Consider the following 19,399-nt stretch of genomic DNA (forward strand, 5'->3'; position numbering starts at 1 on the left):
TTGTGTAGTTTAATTGTTTTTACAAAACAGCCCAGCCGGTGCTTTTAAGTACAAAGCGACATCTCTCTCTCTCTCTCTCTCTCTCTCTCTCTCTCTCTCTCTCTCTCTCTCTCTCTCTCTCTCTCTCTCTCTCTCTCTCTCTCTCTCTCTCTCTCTCTCTCTCTCTCTCTCTCTCTCTCTCTCTCTCTCTCTCTCTCTCTCTCTCTCTCTCTCTGCTGTAGGAGGCCAACTGTCCACACTCACTCTAAAGATTACGCAACAATAAGGCCGTGATATCAGGCCAGTAGTTCTCACTGCCCTCTGCTGTCCCTCTCAGAACACAGGCTGTCCTACTGTATGCCTGCTCTGTCCACAAACACCAAGCTGTCATTCTCAGTCAAGTGTCCTGATCCAGGAGCCAAGCTCACAACAACAAGGAGCACTATTGGTAGAATGTGGCACCTGGGCATCGTGACACTAACACACAGTGACAGTGCAAAGTGGGTACCAAAGTCAACCTCAATGAGGGCTGTCCTGTTTACAGCACACACTAGGGCCATTTTGTGGACTAAGTTCACAGAGAACCAGGCTGATGAGGGATGTCCAACGACGACACCCAGCTTATGTAAGAGTGGCAGTGGGAGCAGGTCATGACTGGCTGGTGGGGGGGATGGAGGGGTGATGGGGGTAGAGAGCAGGGGGTTGATTTCTTCCTTCACTGGACAACCTATTTTTGGGTCGCCGCTTCCAGGAATGAATCCCACATAAAAAAAACAGCTGTGCGAGGCTCCTCACTCAATCACTTAATATCTCTATCTCACTCTCTCCATCTCTCTAGATCTCTTTCAACACACCAGGAATGGATTTGGTGATCAAACACCAGCCAGTGAAATTATTTAGTAGGGAGCCATCCGAAGCAGTGAACTTGCCACCTCTAGCTCTCTGCCATCAATTCTAGTAAAAGCCTGGTACTTTGACTTGCTGCTACTTTGATCTGGCTCCATCGGCAAAGTCCATGAAGATGATGTGTAAGAGTATGTGTGTGTGTGTGTGTGTGTGTGTTTTGAGGGGTGTTAATGCATTACACTAGTGAAGGGGAATAAATCGATACAGTTACATATCTGGACATTATTTTTGACGATATATCGTATCGTTTTGACAATATCGCAATATTATTTTTGCGCTAGTTGGCTGTACCTGCACCAAAACTCCAGTAATTTTCCTTCATAGCTTGTTCTCCATCTTCTTTTAAAATAAGGAGGCAATTTTTTTCAGCTCTTTTATTTCCATGACTGATCAAAACTCATTTTCTCATGGCTCTCTCTTGTTCCTCTGCAGCAGACATATGGTGAGCAATATGTTTGGAACATCGAATCACAATAAAATCACATTATCGAATCGCAATACATTTACTGTCGTGAGAACTTGAAAATCACAATACATATCGGTACCGAAGTATTGTGATAATATCGTATCGTGAGGTCCCTGGCAATTCACAGCTCTGCTGTCGTATTATATAAAATATTTCAAAGCTTTATTTACAGTGGGGTCTGAAATTATTGACACCCTTGATAAAGATTAGCAATAATAACTGTATAAAATAAATAATTCAATTACTGAGCAGTATTGGGGAAGAAATATATTATTTTATACTATTACAATTGCTCAGAGAAAGAGATTTTGTTTAACAAGTAATAATTTTTTCTCAAAAAGGTAGGGTCAAAGATCACACCCCCAAGACATGCTAACCTCCCATGTTATTGGTAATGGTGAGAGGTTAGCATGTCTTGGGGGTATGATCTTTGACACTAACTTTCTCACTCATCATTAGTCACGATTCATTCAGGATTATCCGTAATCATGGTAGCATCCACATTCATGTAGACGTGTTATTCTATTCTAATTTATAATAAAAGTCACTCCGAAATGACACAATACATTATTTACAATTCATTTCTATTGGGCACAAAATAATCTGAAACACAACCAAAACTAACTGCAAATGCATTCAAGTTTGTAGAGTCACAAGCTTGATGTATTCATTGTTTGGAATACTAAACTTTTGACTACTTTATTTATAAGAATCTTTAGGGGTGTCAACCATTTTGACCCCTAACTTTTTGAGAAAATAAATGATTACTTGTTAAACCAAATATCTTTCTCTGAGCAATTGTATTAGTATAAAATAATATAATTATTGCTCATCTTTATCAAGGGTGTCAATAATTTCGGACCCCACTATATATACAGAGAGGATGGCTCACTTCTTAGGAGAAATTGACAGATCCTCTTTTGTCAGTTGTTTTCCATGGAGTTGGCCGTCAACACTGTACTGTAAAAATGCTGGGTCTCAGTCTAAGAAGAATGAATGGCTGTATTCATCAGAAAATACTATTTCTGTAATAGTGTGAAATCACTGTTCTGGCTCCAAATAGAGATATCAGTTGTAGAGTGTACTGTAGCTTGTGGGCTGCTATGACGATCTGACCACAGACTTGCCAAACAACATTGGGTCTTATCTGCCTATATTCCTGGACCTGCTAGTTTGAGTATGACTTATCTAACAGGAAACTGAGCTTTATTGTCTGTTGAAAGTGAAAGGGAGGGGGGGAGCTCACTGGCTCCATAACTCAAATAAAAACATTGCTCACATTTGATTAGGCCTTTCAAAGCTGTGGTTTAATATACCCAAGTCCTGCTGTGCCAAACTTGACCAGGACAAAGTCAAGATTTAGGAGGGAAAGATCTTTAAGAACGAGAACAGTGCCAAGGAGCTATGAGAGAACGTCAGAATTCAGCCCAAGGCAGGTAATAGCACTATGAGAATGTGCCTTACAGTAAGTGCCCCTGTGCCCTGGCTATAGACCCTGGCTAGTGTCCATCTCCACCAAAGGAACCAATACTAAGGAGAATGCTTGCTGGCTTAACAGCAGCTTTGGGGAATGGATTTAGTCAATGCATACAGAGTGGATATAGGATCTATGCCTGAATCATTAGCAGGAGATCAGTCCAAGCAGCAGCTTTTATGTAAGTGGCTGTGGGTTTTGGAGAATTCTCAGTAGATTTTTCTTGGATGACGGTGCTGTTGAACACATTCAGGCAGAAAAATGCCAAGAGCACACAGGTTTTTTTTGCATAGAAAAGTACTGGCGGGCCGCCTATGTCCAAACAGTAATTTTTCATATGGAAAAACGTTTTTAGTGTAAATTTAAACGACTAAAACCTGATATAAAGTATGTAGAAAATATAATGGACCTTTATATTTTTTTATAAGATCATCTTTGAGAACTAACTATCACCAAAATAAAAGCTAGACATTCAGGGAGAATCAGAAATTCCCCAAATCATGCATTCAGGAGTATTTTTGTCATGGCATGGGGCCCCCATTGATTTTGTTATAATATTTGAGTCACTCAGATAGCATAAGCCATGGCAAAATGTGTAGAACGGCAGGAAATTAACTTTAAAACAGCAACATTTTTTCTCTGCCACATGGAAAAATGTGTCACTATGGCCAACAGGAATTTCCGGGTCGGTGACCAGACCATTGGCCACGCCCATGGCCACACACCCGCCCCCTAAGCCCCATTTTGATCCAGAAAAAACCCTGGCACAGCAGCAGAAAAAAGCAGCCCTTTAACTGTTGATGCCTTTTTTTTACTGAGGTAGTGACTGCAGCAGAAAAGTAATACCAGAAACACAATTGCAGCACCATGGAGCGGCCTGTGCATGTGTAATGTATGTGAGAGAGTGAAGGAGAGAAAGGGAGGTGAAGATGTGTGGAGATGTGTGAAATGTAACTTATGTTGTACATTGTAATAAGTCTGTAAGTATTATATAAAACAGTGTGTAGGCTATGCCATAATGTGGTTGTCTAGAAGGAGTGGAAGTTTTTATCGTTATCAGGAACAGCCTGTTTTTTCTCAAAGACACACTGATTTTAACCTGAGGGAGTTGACACTGTGTCACAGTGACACCAATGCCCTTTTCTCTAACCTGACCTCAGGGCAATTCGTAAGATTTGGTAAGTAAATCTGATCCCCCCATTTAGTATGATACATTATGTTACGTTAGGTTACATTATGAATGGAATAGCGGTCGTACAATATCATACGAATTAGAGGACGAATAATATCATACGTCTTACCCGGATGTACAATAGCATACGAATTGGATGACTCAATACAGGACTAAGATTGAATCGTACTACACCGCCTCCGGCACTAATCAGATGTGGCAGAGCATGCAAACTATTACAGACTACAAAGGGAAGCACAGCCGTGAGCTGCCCAGTGACACGACCCTACCAGACAAGCTATATTACTTCTATGCTCGCTTCGAGGCAAGCTATACTGAAGCATGCATGAGAGCATCAGCTGTTCCGGACGACTATGTGATCACACTCTCCATAGCCGATGTGAGTAAGACCTTTAAACAGGTCAACATTCACAAGGCCGCAGGGCCAGACAGATTACCAGGACGTGTACTCCGAGCATGCGCTGACCAACTGACAAGTGTCTTCACTTACATTTTCAACCTGTCCCTGACTGAGTCTGTAATACTAACATGTTTCAAGCAGACCACCATAGTCCCTGTGCCCAAGAACACTAAGGTAACCTGCCTAAATGACTACCGACCCGTAGCACTCGCGTCTGTAGCCATGAAGTGCTTTGAAAGGCTGGTCATGGCTCACGTCAACACCATTATCCCAGAAACCCTAGACCCACTCCAATTTGCATACCGCCCCAACAGATCCACAGATGATGCAATCTCTATTGCACTCCACACTGCCCTTTCCCACCAGGACAAAAGGAACACCTACGTGAGAATGCTGTTCATTGACTACAGTTCAGCGTTCAACACCATAGTGCCCTCAAAGCTCATCACTAAGCTAAGGACCCTGGGACTAAACACCTCCCTCTGCAACTGGATCCTGGACTTCCTGACGGGCCGCCCGCAGGTGGTAAGGGTAGGCAACAACACATCTGCCACGCTGATCCTCAACATGTGGGCCCCTCAGGGGTGCGTGCTCAGTCCCCTCCTGTACTCCCTGTTCACCCATGACTGCATGGCCAGGCACGACTCCAACACCATCATTAAGTTTGCCGATGACACAACAGTGGTAGGTCTGATCACCGACAATGATGAGACAGCTTATAGGGAGGAGGTCAGAGACCTGGCCATGTGGTGCCAGGATAACAACCTCTCCCTCAACGTGATCAAGACAAAGGAGATGATTGTGGACTACAGGAAAAGGAGGACAGAGCACTCTCCTATTCTCATCTACGGGCTGTAGTGGAGCAGGTTGAGAGCTTCAAGTTCCTTGGTGTCCACATCACCAAAAAACTATCAAGGTCCAAACACACCAAGACAGTCGTGAAGAGGGCACGACAAAGCCTATTCCCCCTCAGGAGACTGAAAAGATTTGGCATAGGTCCTCAGATCCTCAAAAAGTTCTACAGCTGCACCATCGAGAGCATCCTGACTGGTTGCGTCACTGCCTGCTATGGCAACTGCTCGGCCTCCGACGCAAGGCACTACGTGGTCCTCTGTAGCTCAACTGGTAGAGCACGGCGCTTGTAACGCCAAGGTAGTGGGTTCGATCCCCGGGACCACCCATACACAAAAATGTATGCACGCATGACTGTAAGTCGCTTTGGATAAAAGCGTCTGCTAAATGGCATATTATTATTATTATTACTACAGAGGGTAGTGCGTACAGCCCAGTACATCACTGGGGCGAAGCTTCCTGCCATCCTGGACCTCTATACCAGGCGGTGTCAGAGGAAGGCCCTAAAAATTGTCAAAGACTCCAGCCACCCTAGTCATAGACTGTTCTCTCTGCTACCGCACGGCAAGCGTTACCGGAGCGTCAAGTCTAGGTCCAAAAGGCTTCTTAACAGCTTCTACTCCAAGCCATAAGACTCCTGAACAGCTAATCAAATGGCTACCCGGACTATTTGCATTGTCCCCCCCCCACCCCCTCTTTTACGCTGCTGCTACTCTCTGTTTATTATCTATGCATAGTCACTTTACCTCTACCTACATGTACATATTACCTCAATGACCTCGACTAATGTGCCCCCGCACATTGACCCTGTACCGGTACCCCCTGTATATACAGTGGGGAAAAAAAGTATTTAGTCAAATCAAATCAAATCAAATCAAATCAAATCAAATTTTATTGGTCACATGCGCCGAATACAACAGGTGCAGACATTACAGTGAAATGCTTACTTATAGCCCTTAACCAACAGTGCATTTATTTTAAACAAAAAAAGTAAGAATAAAACAACAACAAAAAAAGTGTTGAGAGAAAAAGAGCAGAAGTAAAATAAAGTGACAGTAGGGAGGCTATATATACAGTAAAATAAAGTGACAGTAGGGAGGCTATATATACAGGGGGGTACCGTTGCAGAGTCAATGTGCGGGGGCACCGGCTAGTTGAGGTAGTTGAGGTAATATGTACATGTGGGTAGAGTTAAAGTGACTATGCATAAATACTTAACAGAGTAGCAGCAGCGTAAAAAGGATGGGGTGGGGGGGCAGTGCAAATAGTCCGGGTAGCCATGATTAGCTGTTCAGGAGTCTTATGGCTTGGGGGTAGAAGCTGTTGAGAAGTCTTTTGGACCTAGACTTGGCACTCCGGTACCGCTTGCCGTGCGGTAGCAGAGAGAACAGTCTATGACTAGGGTGGCTGGAGTCTTTGACAATTTTGAGGGCCTTCCTCTGACACCGCCTGGTATAGAGGTCCTGAATGGCAGGGAGCTTTGCCCCAGTGATGTACTGGGCCGTACGCACTACCCTCTGTAGTGCCTTGCGGTCAGAGGCCAAGCAGTTGCCATACCAGGCGGTGATGCAACCAGTCAGGATGCTCTCGATGGTGCAGCTGTAGAATTTTTTGAGGATCTGAGGACCCATGCCAAATCTTTTTAGTCTCCTGAGGGGGAATAGGCTTTGTCGTGCCCTCTTCACGACTGTCTTGGTGTGTTTGGACCATGATAGTTCGTTGGTGATGTGGACACCAAGGAACTTGAAGCTCTCAACCTGTTCCACTACAGCCCCGTCGATGAGAATGGGGGCGTGCTCAGTCCTCTTTTTTTTCCTGTAGTCCACAATCATCTCCTTTGTCTTGGTCACGTTGAGGGAGAGGTTGTTGTCCTGGCACCACACGGCCAGATCTCTGACCTCCTCCCTATAGGCTGTCTCATCGTTGTCGGTGATCAGGCCTACCACTGTTGTGTCGTCGGCAAACTTAATGATGGTGTTGGAGTCGTGCCTGGCCATGCAGTCATGGGTGAACAGAGAGTACAGGAGGGGACTGAGCACGCACCCCTGAGGGGCCCCCGTGTTGAGGATCAGTGTGGCAGATGTGTTGTTACCTACCCTTACCACCTGGGGGCGGCCCGTCAGGAAGTCCAGGATCCAGTTGCAGAGGGAGGTGTTTAGTCCCAGGATCCTTAGCTTAGTGATGAGCTTAGAGGGCACTATGGTGTTGAATGCTGAGCTGTAGTCAATGAATAGCATTCTCACGTAGGTGTTCCTCTTGTCCAGGTGGGAAAGGGCAGTGTGGAGTGCGATAGAGATTGCATCATCTGTGGATCTGTTGGGGCGGTATGCAAATTGGAGTGGGTCTAGGGTTTCTGGGATTATGCTGTTGATGTGAGCCATGACCAGTCTTTCAAAGCACTTCATGGCTACAGACGTCAGTGCTACGGGTCGGTAGTCATTTAGGCAGGTTATCTTAGAGTTCTTGGGCACGGGGACTATGGTGGTCTGCTTGAACATGTTGGTATTGGTATTACAGACTCAGTCAGGGACATGTTGAAAATGTCAGTGAAGACACTTGCCAGTTGGTCAGCACATGCTCGGAGTACACGTCCTGGTAATCCGTCTGGCCCTGCGGCCTTGTGAATGTTGACCTGCTTAAAAGTCTTACTCACATCGGCTACGGAGAGCGTGATCACATAGTCATCCGGAACAGCTGGTGCTCTCATGCATGCTTCAGTGTTGCTTGCCTCGAAGCGAGCATAGAAGTGGTTTAGCTCGTCTGGTAGGCTTGTGTCACTGGGCAGCTCGCGGCTGTGCTTCCCTTTGTAGTCTGTAATAGTTTTCAAGCCCTGTGCAAGTTCTCCCACTTAAAAAGATGAGAGAGGCCTGTCATTTTCATCATAGGTACACGTCAACTATGACAGACAAATTGAGGGAAAAAAATCCAGAAAATCACATTGTAGGATTTTTTATGAATTTATTTGCAAATTATGGTGGAAAATAAGTATTTGGTCACCTACAAACAAGCAAGATTTCTGGCTCTCACAGACCTGTAACTTCTTCTTTAAGAGGCTCCTCTGTCTTCCACTCGTTATCTGTATTAATGGCACCTGTTTGAACTTGTTATCAGTATAAAAGACACCTGTCCACAACCTCAAACAGTCACACTCCAAACTCCACTATGGCCAAGACCAAAGAGCTGTCAAAGGACACCAGAAACAAAATTGTAGACCTGCACCAGGCTGGGAAGACTGAATCTGCAATAGGTAAGCAGCTTGGTTTGAAGAAATCAACTGTGGGAGCAATTATTAGGAAATGGAAGACATACAAGACCACTGATAATCTCCCTCGATCTGGGGCTCCACGCAAGATCTCACCCCGTGGGGTCAAAATGATCACAAGAACGGTGAGCAAAAATCCCAGAACCACACGAGGGGACCTAGTGAATGACCTGCAGAGAGCTGGGACCAAAGTAACAAAGCCTACCATCAGTAACACACTACGCCGCCAGGGACTCAAATCCTGCAGTGCCAGACGTGTCCCCCTGCTTAAGCCAGTACATGTCCAGGCCCGTCTGAAGTTTGCTAGAGTGCATTTGGATGATCCAGAAGAGGATTGGGAGAATGTCATATGGTCAGATGAAACCAAAATAGAACTTTTTGGTAAAAACTCAACTCGTCGTGTTTGGAGGACAAAGAATACTGAGTTGCATCCAAAGAACACCATACCTACTGTGAAGCATGGGGGTGGAAACATCATGCTTTGGGGCTGTTTTTCTGCAAAGGGACCAGGACGACTGATCCGTGTAAAGGAAAGAATGAATGGGGCCATGTATCGTGAGATTTTGAGTGAAAACCTCCTTCCATCAGCAAGGGCATTGAAGATGAAACGTGGCTGGGTCTTTCAGCATGACAATGATCCAAACACGACGCCCGGGCAACGAAGGAGTGGCTTCGTAAGAAGCATTTCAAGGTCCTGGAGTGGCCTAGCCAGTCTCCAGATCTCAACCCCATAGAAAATCTTTGGAGGGAGTTGAAAGTCCGTGTTGCCCAGCGACAGCCCCAAAACATCACTGCTCTAGAGGAGATCTGCATGGAGGAATGGGCCAAAATACTTATTGGTTTCATCTGACCATATGACATTCTCCCAATCCTCTTCTGGATCATCCAAATGCACTCTAGCAAACTTCAGACGGGCCTGGACATGTACTGGCTTAAGCAGGGGGACACGTCTCGCACTGCAGGATTTGAATCCCTGGCGGCGTAGTGTGTTACTGATGGTAGGCTTTGTTACTTTGGTCCCAGCTCTCTGCTGGTCATTCACTAGGTCCCCCCGTGTGGTTCTGGGATTTTTGCTCACCGTTCTTGTGATCATTTTGACCCCACGGGGTGAGATCTTGCGTGGAGCCCCAGATCGAGGGAGATTATCAGTGGTCTTGTATGTCTTCCATTTCCTAATAATTGCTCCCACAGTTGATTTCTTCAAACCAAGCTGCTTACCTATTGCAGATTCAGTCTTCCCAGCCTGGTGCAGGTCTACAATTTTGTTTCTGGTGTCCTTTGACAGCTCTTTGGTCTTGGCCATAGTGGAGTTTGGAATGTGACTGTTTGAGGTTGTGGACAGGTGTCTTTTATACTGATAACAAGTTCAAACAGGTGCCATTAATACAGATAACGAGTGGAAGACAGAGGAGCCTCTTAAAGAAGAAGTTACAGGTCTGTGAGAGCCAGAAATCTTGCTTGTTTGTAGGTGACCAAATACTTATTTTCCACCATAATTTGCAAATAAATTCATAAAAAATCCTACAATGTGATTTTCTGGATTTTTTTTCCTCAATTTGTCTGTCATAGTTGACGTGTACCTATGATGAAAATTACAGGCCTCTCTCATCTTTTTAAGTGGGAGAACTTGCACAATTGGTGGCTGACTAAATACTTTTTTTCCCCACTGTACAAAGATTTCCTAAAATTCCACATGTCCAGTCTGAACCGTAAGGTTCTTTTAAGAACTCCAGTGGTTACAGATGAGACTCTGTGAAACATTTTTTGTTAAACATTGCAGTCTTTTTTAAATTAGTAGAGAAACAATGCTTCATTGTTCATTATGAGTTACAATTAGGAAAATTTGATTTACTTCAGATGACTGTGCTTTTGGTTTGCCTCTGAGGCAGGAGAAACTTCAGCTATTTTTGAGGCAGGATTACTGATTGAGCAGTAGTGCAGTCAGTTACTGTAAGAAACTGTATAAGACCACAATAGCTTCAGGGAGGAGCACATGGAACTGCAACTCAAAGCAGCTAAAAACAACTAATTGTCCAACAACATACGGAATCTGTTTGCATATCTTCTTTAATCTAACTAATATTATAACATTTATGTACTAACTTATATTTACAGACAATCAGATCTATCCCAGAAGATTCAAAGTGAATCTCCAAATCCGGATTTGTGTACAGTTCTGGACAGTTAGTTGCCACTATGTAACCCCAAGGAAACATAGGGTCACTATGTTTGCTGTCTGAACTGCATACCCTCCCCACACACTCCATGCTATGGTGGTCAAAATTAGCCTCTGGGCCGAGTGTCCTCAAATCACATGGGGCGTCAGCCTCCAAAAACTAACCCAGAGAGGGGAGGGACCAGGCCCCCCTTTCTGGGACGCTGAAGGGGGAATTATTAGTCCCAGAGGATCTCGGCATGCGCCGCAAAGCCATGAGGTATTTGGCCGGCGAATGCCACCTCACCATTACATAAGCACTGTTTGGTGGTTTGCAGGGCCTGGCAACCCACAACCAGCTGGGAGGGGAGAGGGTGTGGTGGGGGTGGGAAGGGTGGGTGTCAAAGATCTTGATAAGTAACACTTTAGAATAAGGCACATTGTATGAGGACTATTAGCAGCTAATTAGCTATGAAGCCATCATGGAAATGAATGTGTTCGCAGGTTATTAGGCATCCTACATGGTCTACTGACTAGAGGTTTGGGGCTGGTAGAGTAGAGACTCGTGAGCTAATAGTATTAAACTATTTCACTACCGGTAAATCTTAATTCCCAAGAAAATAAACCAGTCAAATCCACCTGCAGAGATTTGCTGAGAAACCTTCTGCACTACTGTAGTGATTTGCACGTGACTGCAGTTCAAACTGACAGACATTAGCTATTGACAGTGAAAGGCCTTGAGATGGACATAAAATTATTATCATGCCAAGTGTTTGGGTCTTTTTGTATTTGTGCTGAGTGCCTCAGGGTACTTATTTAACCTACAGCCACTTGTGAAGTTTCTGCTTCCGAATCTCAAGAGCCAAGGTATACTGGTGCTTCTCTGTGGCTCTGATGACCCAAACAAACCATTTAGGGGTAACTGAGTAGTCCCTGTGGCTGTGGTGTTTGTGATGGTCTGGAGGTTCATGTTCAAGTAAATAACAGCTGGAGGGACTGAACACTTGAACCCCTGTTAAAGCCATTCAGGTTCCTAATGGGGGGCAGCTATGACGTAGTGAAGAGGATATCATTGACTAAGACAAGTGAAACTGATGTCATAGGGGCTAACTGACTCAAAAAAAACACTGATAAGGCCTCAGCTCACGTTCCAAGGAAGCACTGACGTTGCATGTTTCGACCGTTGGAAAACATCATTGGAAAAAACAAACAATGAGAGAAAGCGAGTCACAGCTGATTTGATAAGGAAACTGACATTATATCTCCCTCATCGACCTTGGGGCTGAGGCCAGCTCACAGCATGCCTTGCTCGCTCCTTGGCTCGCTCCTTGTCTCTGAACACAGAAAAGATCTGCAGGGTGGAGGGAGCGAAGGAGGAAGGATGGATGTTACATCCTTATGTCAGTGGGAAATCTGTCTGAAGATTCACGATCACACTGTATCGCCGGCGACTTCCTTCCCCCATTTCGCACAGCTTGAGAAACAGCCCCCAAAGCAGGGATTTATGGCCCCATAAAAGCAGCCATGTCCCTGGTCCTCATAAAAGGGCTGCTCAGACAGGGGGACTGAGGAGGTGTAGGACCTTCTGACTGTTTTAACCCTGACAACGTGTATCTGGAAACGGCTATGTTCACCCATTAAAACATCTATTAATGCTAAGCTCTTTCACCAGATAATAAACCATGTCACTAGGATGTGCTGACAATGATTCTATAACATGCTCTCAGACTAATGTTTTCACAAGGTTATGTATTTGTTTAGAACCTGACCTGAACCAAACAGGTTGACGAATAAAAGGTTTCGGAATGACTATGTATGAAAATGATAAGAATGAGTGACACATTGAAAGAAACATCAATACATCACTGTTCTCTTATCAACTTGACACAAATGGTACCAGGCATAGACAAGTGCACCTGTGTCTTCATCAATAAATACCACCATTAAGTCGATTCAACAACAATTTCCGTATACTGTCACACCAGACCATTCTTTGTACAAATCAATACAGAGACAAAGGCTGAACTGTATCCAAGGAAGAAGTAAACAGCAAATGACAATAAAGCGGGCCTGTAAAAGGTGAAGGCTTCCCCGTGCGAGGGTGTGTCAGGGACGGGCAACTCCAAAGACCCGGCCAGAGCAGTGGAGAATGTCTCATTAAACCGGCCTCTGTCTCGTAAAGCCTCCGGGTCCTCTGGAAAAGCCTGGTGCATCTCTACCCCACAGATGTTCCCCATCAACGGCTTTAACTAGTGCCTTTGGAGGTACGGAAGCAGAGTCTGTCAGGGCTACAGGATTACCATGTCCACCAGGAGAACAAAGGAAGAACAGAGAAACAAGAATGTGTCTGTTAAACACTAAAACACAGGGGGATAAGATTCGGTTTGAAGTACCAGATCCAGTAGTTATTGAACACTGATACTGTAAATATTGTAGGGCTTTACTTTGATAGGTAGTTTGTAGCAGATGGATTTCAGATAATTTCACACCTGCCACTTTGAATCAAAGTTGAACTAACCTCTCTGCTCCTAGTAGAAATAGGTTAACAACTATTAACTAACAGTAAATGTGTAATGATAAGTCTGAGGTTAAGAACCATTGATCTACAGAGTTTGATCCTAGATTAGCCATTTAGCGTCAGAACTAAAGGGTGTATGGTATGAATGGGGTCATGCTGGTGTAAAGGATGTCACGCTGCTTGCTTAGCGAGTACCACTTCCTCCTGTTCGGCTCACACCGAGGCTCAAACCCAGGACGTCGTCTGCCTTGCTAGCACACGTGACCGCCCTCCTGAAGCGTCTTACCAAGAGCTCTGCTTGTTAAATCCCATTACAATTATCCTCCTCCTAGTTTACTGGTTTGGTTTCACTCTGACCTCAGGTAATCCCAAATGGATGGAGCCAGAGGCCACCTCCAATTACCATTATGCCCCATCAAACATAACACTGTCACTGCATGAAGGATGCTGAAAATCAAGTCACAAAAATACATTTAAAAAACGACCAGATTACCCATCAGCAGATTTTTTTTTTTTTTAAGGAGATCAATTTGTGCTCAATGTTAAGTCGATCTCTGGTCACAGTGGAGAGTGAAGCTACGCTGAGAAACACAAAAGACATGTGGGACAGTGGATGCTCAGGACCATCCTCCTCAGTGAATTTCATTTATTTTTTATAGTGAAACATTAACAAGGTTATTCTTTTTAGATAAAACTATACTAAATATATTAACGTCACCAAATAATTGATTAAAACACTGTTTTGCAATGGTCGACAGTAGCCTCAACAGCACTCTGTAGGGTAGCACCATGGTGTAGCCGGAGGTCAGCTAGTTTCCGTCCTCTTCTGGGTACATTGACTTCAATACAAAACCTAGGAGGCTCATGGTTCTCACCCCCTTCCATAGACTTACACAGTAATTATGACAACTTCCGGAGGATGTCCTCCAACCTATGAGAGCTCTCGCAGCATGAACTGACATGTTGTCCACCCAATCAAAGGATCAGAGAATGAATCTAATACTGAAAGCATAAGCTACAGCTAGCTAGCACTGCAGTGCATATAATGTGGCGAGTAGTTGACTCAAAGAGAGAGAAAGACAATAGTTGAACAGTTTTGAACAAATTAATTTCTTTAAAAATGAAGGAGAAGCAAGAGAGAGAGAGAGAGAGAGGGAGATACAGTTGAAGTCGGAAGTTTACATACACTTAGGTTGGAGTCATTAAAACTCGTTTTTCAACCACTCCACAAATTTCTTGTTAACAAACTATAGTTTTGGCAAGTCGGTTAGGACATCTACTTTGTGAATGACGCAAGTCATTTTTCCAACAATTGTTTACAGACAGACGATTTCACTTATTCCAGTGGGTCAGAAGTTTATATACACTAAGTTGACTGTGCCTTTAAACAGCTTGGAAAATTCCAGAAAATTATGTCATAGCTTTAGAAGCTTCTGATAGGCTAATTGACATCATTTGAGTCAATTGGTTGTGTACCTGTGGATGTATTTCAAGGCCTACCTTCAAACTCGGTGCCTCTTTGCTTGACATCATGGGAAAATCAAAAGAAAATCAGCCAAGACCTCAGTAAAAGGATTGTAGACCTCCACAAGTCTGGTTCATCCTTGGGAGCAATTTCCAAACGCCTGAAGGTACCACGTTCATCTGTACAAACAATAGTATGGGACCACGCAGCCGTCATACCGCTCAGGAAGGAGACGTGTTCTGTCTCCTAGAGATGAACGTACTTTGGTGCGAAAAGTGCAAATCAATCCCAGAACAACAGCAAAGGATCTTGTGAAGATGCTGGAGGAAACAGGTACAAAAGTATCTATATCCACAGTAAAACAAGTCCTATATCGACATAACCTGAAAGGAAGGCCGCTCAGCAAGGAAGAAGCCACTGCTCCAAAACATCCATAAAAAAGGCAGACTACGGTTTGCAACTGCACATGGGGACCAAGATCGTACTTTTTGGAGAAATGTCCTCTTATCTGATGAAACAAAAATATAACTGTTTGGCCATAATGACCATTGTTATGTTTGGAGGAAAAAGGCGGTAGCTTGCAAGCCAAAGAACACCATCCCAACCGTGAAGCACGGGGGTGGCAGCATCATGCTGTGGGGGTGCTTTGCTGCAGGAGGGACTGGTGCACTTCTCAAAATAGATGGCATCATGAGGAAGGAAAATTATGTGGATATATTGAAGCAACATCTCAAGACATCAGTCAGGAAGTTAAAGCTTGGTCGCAAATGGGTCTTCCAAATGGACAATGACCCCAAGCATACTTCCAAGGTTGTGGCAAAATGGCTTAAGGACAACAAAGTCAAGGTATTGGAGTGGCCATCACAAAGCCCTGACCTCAATCCTATAGAAAATTTGTGGGCAGAACTGAAAAAGCGTGTGCGAGCAAGGAGGCCTACAAACCTGACTCAGTTACACCAGCTCTGTCAGGAGGAATGGGCCAAAATTCACCCAACTTATTGTGGGAAGCTTGTGGACGACTACCCGAAACGTTTGACCCAAGTTAAACAATTTAAAGGCAATGCTACCAAATACTAATTGAGTGTTTGTAAACTTCTGACTCACTGGGAATGTGATGAAATAAATAAAAGTTGAAATGAATCATTCTCTCTACTATTATTCTGACATTTCACATTCTTAAAATAAAGTGGTGATCCTAACTGACCTAAGACAGGGCATTTTTACTAGGATTAAATGTCAGGAGATGTGAAAAACTGAGTTTAAATGTATTTGGCTAAGGTGTATGTAAACTTCCGACTTCAACTGTAGCTATATTTTGTTATATATATTTTTTCACTTTCACTTAGTTAGTGAATGCAGCTAGCTAGTTCAGCCTACATAAACACCCGGCTCAAACAGCGAGGGATGCTACGTTAGCTAGCTGGCTATGGCTATCCAACACTGGAACTATTCGAAGTCAAGGTACGTTTTTTATTTTATTTATTGCCACCGGGGCCCGCCGGTGTAACTGCTTAACTGCTTGCTGACTGCATGATTGTAGCGGGTTTACTAATGCGTCAGTTCTAGTAGCTATGTTGACTAGCTATGACGTTAGCTAATATGGTGACAACGATGTAGGCTATGTGTAGCGGTTAACGGTTATGATATGAAGGTTTGGCTTGGAAAGATTTTTTCGCCTGGTCACAGACAACTGATGTGTTGTGCACTAAAGTCCATAAGCGAAGGGAAAAGGTGAGAGGAGGAGAGCGCGTAAATGCGAGAAGTAATTCTACAACGAGCAAAATGATCATGCTGTTTGTATGTGATTGCTATGAAAGTTAACTGTGTTTGCGTGTGATCACGGGTGTATTCATTCCGCCGATTCTGTTGAAAAACGTTTCTTAAAAACGGAAGCAACTGGAACGAAACGAGGATAAACATACTTGAATTTCTCCAATTTATACTCTCTATTGCAACTGTTGGATTAATGATTACACCCTAGATCAGCTAGATGCAGGCAAGAGTGTGCAAGGCGGTATTGAACGTGTCACTGTCTGTCACCTTGATTACTCTAATTTTTCTCTCGACCTGTGCACCTACAGTGGGGAGAACAAGTATTTGATACACTGCCGATTTTGCAGGTTTTCCTACTTACAAAGCATGTAGAGGTCTGTCATTTTTATCATAGGTACACTTCAACTGTGAGAGACGGAATCTAAAACAAAAATCCAGAAAATCACATTGTATGATTTTTAAGTAATTAATTTGCATTTTATTGCATGACATAAGTATTTGATCACCTACCAACCAGTAAGAATTCCGGCTCTCACAGACCTGTTAGTTTTTCTTTAAGAAGCCCTCCTGTTCTCCACCCATTACCTGTATTAACTGCACCTGTTTGAACTCGTTACCTGTATAAAAGACACCTGTCCACACACTCAATCAAACAGACTCCAACCTCTCCACAATGGCCAAGACCAGAGAGCTGTGTAAGGACATCAGGGATACAATTGTAGACCTGCACAAGGCTGGGATGGGCTACAGGACAATAGGCAAGCAGCTTGGTGAGAAGGCAACAACTGTTGGCGCAATTATTAGAAAATGGAAGAAGTTCAAGATGACGGTCAATCACCCTCGGTCTGGGGCTCCATGCAAGATCTCACCTCGTGGGGCATCAATGATCATGAGGAAGGTGAGGGATCAGCCCAAAACTACACGGCAGGACCTGGTCAATGACCTGAAGAGAGCTGGGACCACAGTCTCAAAGAAAACCATTAGTAACACACTACGTCGTCATGGATTAAAATCCTGCAGCGCACGCAAGGTCCCCCTGCTCAAGCCAGCCATGTCCAGGCCCGTCTGAAGTTTGCCAATGACCATCTGGATGATCTAGAGGAGGAATAGGAGAAGGTCATGTGGTCTGATGAGACAAAAATAGAGCTTTTTGGTCTAAACTCCACTCGCCGTGTTTGGAGGAAGAAGAAGGATGAGTACAACCCCAAGAACACCATCCCAACCGTGACGCATGGAGGTGGAAACATCATTCTTTGGGGATGCTTTTCTGCAAAGGGGACAGGATGACTGCACCGTATTGAGGGGAGAATGGATGGGGCCATGTATCGCGAGATCTTGGCCAACAACCTCCTTCCCTCAGTAAGAGCATTGAAGATGGGTCGTGGCTGGGTCTTCCAGCATGACAACGACCCGAAACACACAGCCAGGGCAACTAAGGAGTGGCTCCGTAAGAAGCATCTCAAGGTCCTGGAGTGGCCTAGCCAGTCTCCAGACCTGAACCCAATAGAAAATCTTTGGAGGGAGCTGAAAGTCCGTATTGCCCAGCGACAGCCCCGAAACCTGAAGGATCTGGAGAAGGTCTGTATGGAGGAGTGTGCCAAAATCCCTGCTGCAGTGTGTGCAAACCTGGTCAAGACCTACAGGAAACGTATGATCTCTGTAATTGCAAACAAAGGTTTCTGTACCAAATATTAAGTTCTGCTTTTCTGATGTATCAAATACTTCTGTCATGCAATAAAATGCAAATTAATTACTTAAAAATCATACAATGTGATTTTCTGGATTTTTGTTTTAGATTCCGTCTCTCACAGTTGAAGTGTACCTATGATAAGACCTCTACATGCTTTGTAAGTAGGAAAACATGCCAAATCAGCAGTGTATCAAATACTTGTTCTCCCCACTGTACGTTGTAAACTTGGGAATATACCCACAGCCACAGTGCGTCATTCAGCCTACATGAAATTAGAACATGAATTACTGGGTAATTACAGGAAGGCTAACTGATGGCTTGTTAATACTGTGTTAAATAATCATATACTATATTGTACACTAATTTCCCCTGCCCTGGATTAAGTGGAATCATACATTTTAATAAACTGCGACGGAACATCAGGATCACAATGATGCTCTTGACCTTCCTAATAAGGCCTACCAATAAAAGACCGCATCCCTGCAACCTGATAAAGCCGAGCATTAGGGTTCAACACAATACATTTAGCATCTCCTAAAAAAGATAGTATCCTAATTCAGGGTGAAAGAGATACATTCATAGTCAAGTTCCCCTCCACCACACAGTAACACTTCCAAAATACGAGCCTTGGCTTGATAAAGCAGTTTGGCTAAGCTGTTAACACTCACAGCTAACATAAGAAAGCCCTTAGCTCTTAGGATTTGGATTCACTAGGATTTATTTCTTGGCAACTGAGAATTAGATATCCGCTGTCGCATAAGATTTGGATTTCCTTCCTCTACCATAAAACAAACAGAAATCCCTCAGATGGATATTTCCATCCAAACAGATACACATGTGCAACAGGAACAACACCTGCAGTGGTAACGGTGCAGTCTATCCGTCCTGTCCATGTCAATGAGTAATGGAGCATGATGTTCTGTAACAGAGGATGTGTATGATGTGTCAGCAGGGCCGGCTCCAGGCATATGCAACATAAGAGGTCGCTTAGGGCCCCAAGCCGCTAGGGGCCCCCCAACCCAAACACACGTCATAAAAAATGTATTAGGACTGTTGAGAGTTAGAGTAGCAGAATATACAAGGTGCAAGTTCGATATTTGGTTGTGCATCAGCAATTTTTCTCTTGTTATGTCAGTCACTGACAGTCACTCAATTAGCCATGTCAGCTAACAATGTTTTGATTGCTAAATTATAGCCAGCTATCTAAACTTGTAGTAATCATGGCCAAATACCGACTAGGCATGCAGGGCATGAGGCACGCAGGGCA

General features: G+C 44.1%; 1 protein-coding gene across 2 annotated transcripts in view; it reads right to left on the reverse strand.

Annotated features, from left to right (window-relative positions):
• LOC311145927 (serine/threonine-protein kinase WNK4-like) overlaps nt 1-19,399 on the reverse strand; it is a gene marked incomplete at its 5' end in the record, with an annotated part of 87,487 nt that overhangs the window by 38,116 nt on the left and 29,972 nt on the right. The gene's annotated exons all lie outside the window — the stretch shown is intronic.

The sequence above is a fragment of the Coregonus lavaretus genome, assembly GCF_964263955.1.
Source record: "Coregonus lavaretus genome assembly, chromosome: 2".
In the NCBI taxonomy this organism is placed as follows: domain Eukaryota; kingdom Metazoa; phylum Chordata; class Actinopteri; order Salmoniformes; family Salmonidae; genus Coregonus; species Coregonus lavaretus.